Below are 6901 nucleotides of genomic sequence, written 5' to 3' on the forward strand. Positions count from 1 at the left end.
AATTGAATCATGGGGGAGGTTTCCCCCATAGTGTTCTTGTGGTAGTGAATAAGTTTCACAAGACCTGATGGTTTCATAAATGGTAGTTCCCCTGCACAAGCTCTCTTGCCTGCCACCATGTAAGAGATGACTTTGCTCCTAATGTACCTTCTGCCATGATTGTGAGGCCTCCCCAGCCATGTGGAACTGTGAATCAATCTTCTTTCTTTTATAAATTTTATACACTCCTGTGAGAATCCAATGCCACCTCCGATCTAACAGGCAGCAGAGCTCAGGTGGTAATGCTTGCCTGCCCACAGCTTGCCTACTGCTGTATGGTACTGGTCCATGGCCCAGGGGTTGGGGACCCCTGTTCTAGTGGAGGCAACATACAATAAACAAGTGAGCAAGGAAATGAATGAGTGAAGAGATGATTTCCCATTATATCTAGTTCAGATAAGATAAATTATATTTAGTTCTTCCTTCCCTTCTGAAAGGAAGTAACCATGTGGGTGGGAGGTATGAGCTGAAGAGCATATTCACACTAGTCAGGAAAGGTCTCTCAGGATGTGACATGTAAGTTGACTCCCAGAGGACAAGAAACATCAGTCAAGCTGATTTTGAGGTTTTGAGCTGGAATGTTCCATGGCATGCAAAATCTCCAATGGCAATGTCACAGGGCAAACCCCCAAATTAGGGTTCATCCCAGGAGGCCACATGGGTCCTTGGCTTTGAGCAGGAAGGAATTCAAGAGCCAGTCAAAAGAGTAAAGTGAAAGCAAGTTTATTAAGAGAGTAAAGGAATAAAAGGGTGGCTACTCCACAGGCAGAGCAGCCCCAAGATCTTCTAGTTGGCTACTTTTATGGTTATTTCTTGAGCATATCCTAAATAAGGGGTAGATTATTCATCTGAGTTTTCCAGGAAAGGGGCCGGGAATTCCCATAACTGAGGGTTCCTCCCCATTTCAGGCCATACAAGGTAACTTCCAGACGTTGTGATGGCATCTATAAACTGCCATGGCACTGGTTGGGGTTTCCTTTAGCATGCTAATGTATTATAATTAGTGTATAATGCACAGTGAGGACGGCCAGAGATCACTTTTGTCACCATCTTGGTTTTGGTGGAGTTTGGCTGGCTTCTTTCCCGCATCCTGCTTTATCAGTGGGGTCTTTGTGACCTGTATCTTGTGAAACCAGTCCTGCCAAACTCCTATCTCAAGATCAAGCTCTCACAGAAAATAGGGACAAGGTGGAAATTTAAAATTTTAAAATTTTAAAATTTTAAAATTTTAAATTTTAAATATCTGGGTTTGTATACTTGTGTGTTTGTATATTTGTGTGTAAATACCTACAGTAAATGAAGTTTCTGGAAGACATTTACTTCTCAATACGTAAGATTCATTAGTTAGAGGTATATGCCTTCTCCCTTAGGCAACTCTGCCACAGAATCATCTTCAGCAGTGTTGGAGCTCAGAAACCATTCTCCAAAATATGGTGCTTTGACATGCTGAACTGTAGAAGAAGCCTTAAGGTCTCTTCAACCTTCCCCTCTTCCCACCATCTCTCTCAAAGCACAGGATAAAGTTGTTAAGTTCCATTATCTCCCTTAAGTCTGGACCCCCCTCCCCACCAAAAAGGAGAACAATTATTTTGTCTTCCTGTCACTGTAAGACCAAGAATGTAACCACACCTGAACAGACCTTTTCACAAGGTAATGTCTGCCTCTCAGGCTTATTCAAATTCCATAGAGAAGTGTTTACAAGTAATCTCTGTTCCAGGATCCATGGTTCTTCCCAGCAAGCCTTTACTGTTCCTCAAAAGAATTCCTCTTCTCTTCCCATAATCTGTTTTGCCAGGATGCTAGAGAAGCGTCCAAATCCCCTTGGCAGGAGGTAATCACTGTGATTCTCCTCATGTACGTGTTAATAAAATTTGAATGCCTTTTCACCAACTAATCTGCCTTTTGTGAGATGATCTTTCAGTGAACATTCAGAGGGTGAACGGGAAGTTTCCCTTGGTCCCAACAGCTGTTTGGGAAAGATGGCTGCCAGGTAGCAATCTGCTGAGGTGGATTCTCTCAGTGTTTTCAATAGTGCAGACTCTTTCTTTCTATGATTTTTGAACCAGCCCTTACTGGCTTAACATGCAATACATCTTCTACTTGGATTTGCCCTAGTTTCAGATGTACAGAATTTAGTCATATACCTGTATAAGGCTGAGCTTTCTCAAATATTACTGTGGGACTTAGGAAGGATTTTCCTGGGTCTATTCTTTTACCCGTGTGGGTTTTTGAAAAAGAAACTTAAACAGATCTCTGCAGAACTCTATGACTAGCCTCTGTAGCTTTAGGAGATGAAAGTATAAACCAAAATGTATCTGAGACAATCTCAGTCAACTTAGAATTTTATTTTGCCAAGGTTAAGGATGTGCCCGTGGCACAGCCTCAGGAGTTTCTGACATGTGCCCAAGGAAGTTTTGATACAGGAGCTAGAAAGCAATTATTTAGGCAGTTAGTGAGGGTAAGAGAGTCTTTGGCAAGGTTTCCCCTTTAATAAAAAGCAGCCCCCAAATCATTTTTTTTCTAACAAAGAGAAGCCTGAAAAATCAAGCTGCAGACATAAAAAAGCAAGCTAGAAGCTTGCAGGGGTGAATGCCGGCAGCTGTGCACAACATGGAGGCTCCATCTTCCCTTTTCTTTGTCAACCACGTGTAAAGAAGCAAGCAACATGGCACCGGCCAGGTAGAGAACTCATCTGCATGACAACAGATGAGGGTGGGGCGGCCAGCTTCTTCGTGTGCTATGTAAATGGCACACCTGATCCAACCAATCTCTCACCCCCTATGTAAATCAGACACCACCTCCTCAAACTCATCTATAAAACCACGTGCATTTCACCATGGAAATGGAAGACCCACGCAGGACCCCCCTCTCTATGCAGAAGAGAGAACTTTTCTCTTTCTCTCGCCTATTAAACATCCTTTTTTTTTTCTTTTGAGACAGAGTCTCGCTCTGTGGCCCAGGCTGGAGTGCAGTGTCGCGATTTTGGCTCACTGCAACCTCCGCCTCCTGGGTTCAAGCAATTCTCTGCCTCAGCCTCTTGAGTAGCAGGGATTACAGGCATGTGCCACCATGCCTGGCTAATTTTTGTATTTTTAGTAGAGATGCGGTTTCACCAACTTGGCCAGGCTGGTCCTGAACTCCCGACCTCGTGATCCAACCGCCTCGGCCTCCCAAAGTGCTGGGATTACAGGCGTGAGCCACCATGACCAGCCTTAAACATCCACTCTTAAACTACTCCTTGTGTGTTCGTGTCCTTGATTTCCTTGGCCGTGAGGTAACAAACCTCAGGTATTTTCCCAGACAAATGGCTCTGCTTCAGTTTGGCTACAGCTGGGATTTATACAGTTTAGGGAGACATAAGACATCCATCAATATATGTAAGATATACATTGGTTCAGTCTGGAAAGACAGGACAACTTGAAGTGGGAGCGAGAAGCGGGGCTTCCAGGTCATAGATGGATTCAAAGATTTTCTGATTGGCAATTTGTTGAAAGAGTTTATCTGCAGACCTGGAATCCATAGAAAGAAGTGTCTGGGCTAAGATAAGGAGTTGTGGAGACCAAGGTTCTTATTAAGCAGATGAAGCCTCCAGGTAGCAGGCTTCAGAGACAATAGATTGTAAATGTTTCTTCTCAGACTTAAAAAGGTGCTAGACTCTTAGTTAATTCTCTCCTGGATCAGAAGAAAAGAACTGGAAAGGGAAAGGGAGTCTCTACAGAATGTAGATTTTTCCCCACGAGAGACAGCTTTGCAGGGCCATTTCAAAATATGTCAAATAAATATATTTTAGGGTAAAATGCTTCAATTTCATTCAGGGCCTGCTATTTGTCAAGTGATGCTATACTAAAGTCAGGCTGGGACTTGAAGCCTTATTGTTACAAAAAGTCTTAAGATGTCTGTTTTGATGTTAATGCTGGTCAGTTGTCCCTGAATTCCAAAGGGTGGAGGGCATAATGAGGCATGGCCAACACCCCTGACCCCGGCTTCCCATCCTGGCCTGAACTAGGTTTTCAGGTTAACTTTAGAATTCCCTTAGCTGAGAGGAGGGGTCCAATCAAAGGGCTGGAAGGCTTAGAATTTTATTTTTAGTTTACAAAAGCAATCATTTTGGCCATTATGGTCTGAATTAAATTGCCACTAGGAAAAACTATATATATTTTAAAGTTGGGATGATGCCATTGTGGTGGGATAATCTGGAAGAGGCTTAATTTGTGTTAACTTATTTCTATTTATTCTTAATATTTGCCTATTTCCCCCCTGCTATAACATAGCTCCCTGAATACAGGAATACTTGTCTGCTTTGTTCCTGGATATTTCTCCAGCTCCTAGAAAGTGCCTGACCTGGAGAAGGAGCTCATGAAGCATCCAGTGAATCAGTGTTTCTTCTACTTGTGGGACTGTCCTACCAGCCCCCTATTGACTCCAGTAGGGATGGCACCATGTCTGAGAGGCCAGAGAGGAGACCTGGAGACAAAGGGTTTATTAGCATGGGGGGGTGGGAACTTACATACAGAGAAATCCAGCGGAGGCAGGCTGGACAGGAGAACCGCTATTGTTTGTAAAAAGCACGTTGTGTATAAAACATTTTCACTTAGCACCCTCTACCTGGCAACCTCCATTTAACCCAAAACAAAGGGCCTCAACTCCCTCTATGGCCTGTGTTCCAAAGAATGGGCTGAGGTTTCAGACGACCATCATAGATAAAGCAAATCTCTGGGTTGGCCACTGCCACTCTTAGATTCTGTGAAAGGAAAATCTTGGGGTCCCAAAATTACTAAACTAAAGGGAAAAGTCAAGCTGGGGACTGCTTAGGTCAAACCTCCCTCCCATTCTATTCCAAGTCATCCCTCTGCTCACTGAGCTAGATGCAGATCTGACTGCCTCCTTCAAAAAGGCTTCAGAAATTCAATATGCAACTGTCAGGCCTCTGAGCCCAAGCCAAGCCATCGCATCCCCTGTGTGACTTGCACGTATACATCCAGATGGCCTGAAGTAACTGAAGATCCACAAAAGAAGTAAAAATAGCCTTAACTGATGACATTCCACCATTGTGATTTGTTCCTGCCCCACCCTAACTGATCAATGTACTTTGTAATCTCCCCCACCCTTAAGAAGGTTCTTTGTAATTCTCCCCACCCTTGAGAATGTACTTTGTGAGATCCACCCCGCCCACAAAACATTGCTCTTAACTTCACCTCCTATCCCAAAACCTATAAGAACTAATGATAATCCACCACCCTTTGCTGACTCTCTTTTCGGACTCAGCCTGCCTGCACCCAGGTGAAATAAACAGCCATGTTGCTCACACAAAGCCTGTTTGGTGGTCTCTTCACACGGACGCACGTGAAATTTGGTGCCGTGACTTGGATCGGGGGACCTCCCTTGGGAGATCAATCCCCCGTCCTCCTGCTCTTTGCTCCGTGAGAAAGATCCACCTACGACATCAGGTCCTCAGACTGACCAGCCCAAGAAACATCTCACCAATTTCAAATCTGGTAAGCGGCCTCTTTTTACTCTCTTCTCCAACTTCCCTCACTATCCCTCAACCTCTTTCTTCTTTCAATCTTGGTGCTACACTTCAATCTCTCCCTTCTCTTAATTTCAATTCCTTTCATTTTCTGGTAGAGACAAAAGAGACACGTTTTATCCCTGGACCCAAAACTCCAGCGCCGGTCATGGACTGGGACGGCAGCCTTCCCTTGGTGTTTAATCATTGCAGGGATGCCTCTCTGATTATACACCCACGTTTCAAGGGTGTCAGACCACACAGGGACGCCTGCCTTGGTCCTTCACCCTTAGCTGCAAGTCCCGCTTTTCTGGGGAAGGGGCAAGTACCCCAATCCCTTCTCTCCTTGTCTCTACCCCTTCTCTGCTTTTCTGGGGAAGGGGCAAGTACCCCAACCCCTTCTCTCCTTGTCTCTACCCCTTCTCTGCTTTCCTGGGGCAGGGGCAAGTACCCCTCAACCCCTTCTCCTTCACCCTTAGCGGCAAGTCCTGCTTTCCTAGGGGGCAAAAACCCCCCAATCGCTTATTTCTGCACCCCAACCTCTTATCTCTGTCCTCCAATCCCTTATTTCCGCACCCTGACCTCTTATCTCTGTGCCCCAATCCCTTATTTCTGCACCCTGACCTCTTATCTCTGTGCCCCAATCCCTTATTTCTGCACCCTGACCTCTTATCTCTGTGCCCCAATCCCTTATTTCCATGCCCCAACCCCTTCTCTGCTTTTCTGGAGGGCAAGAACCCCCCACCCCTTCTCCGTGTCTCTACTCTTTTCTCTGGGCTTGCCTCCTTCACTATGGGTAAGCTTCCACCTTCCATTCCTCCTTCTTCTCCCCTAGCCTGTGTTCTCAAAAACTTAAAACCTCTTCAACTCACACCTGACCTAAAACCTAAATGCCTTATTTTCTTCTGCAATGCTGCTTGACCCCAATACAAACTTGATAGTAGTTCCAAATAGCCAGAAAATGGCACTTTGAATTTTTCCATCCTGCAAGATCTAAATAATTCTTGTCGTAAAATAGGCAAACGGTCTGAGGTGCCTGACGTCCAGGCATTCTTTTACACATCAGTCCCTTCCTAGTCCCTGTGCCCAGTGCAACTCATCCCAAATCTTCCTTCTTTCCCTCCTGCCTGTCCCCTCAGTCCCAACCCCAAGCGTCGCTGAGTCTTTCTAATCTTCCTTTTCTACAGACCCATCTGACCTCTCCCTTCCTCCCCAGGCTGCTCCTCGCCAGGCCGAGCTAGGTCCCAATTCTTCCTCAGCCTCTGCTCCTCCACCCTATAATCTTTTTATCACCGCCCCTCCTCACACCTGGTCCAGCTTGCAGTTTTGTTCCATGACTAGCCCTCCCCCACCTGC

The sequence above is a fragment of the Pan paniscus genome, chromosome 7 (assembly GCF_029289425.2).
Source record: "Pan paniscus chromosome 7, NHGRI_mPanPan1-v2.0_pri, whole genome shotgun sequence".
In the NCBI taxonomy this organism is placed as follows: domain Eukaryota; kingdom Metazoa; phylum Chordata; class Mammalia; order Primates; family Hominidae; genus Pan; species Pan paniscus.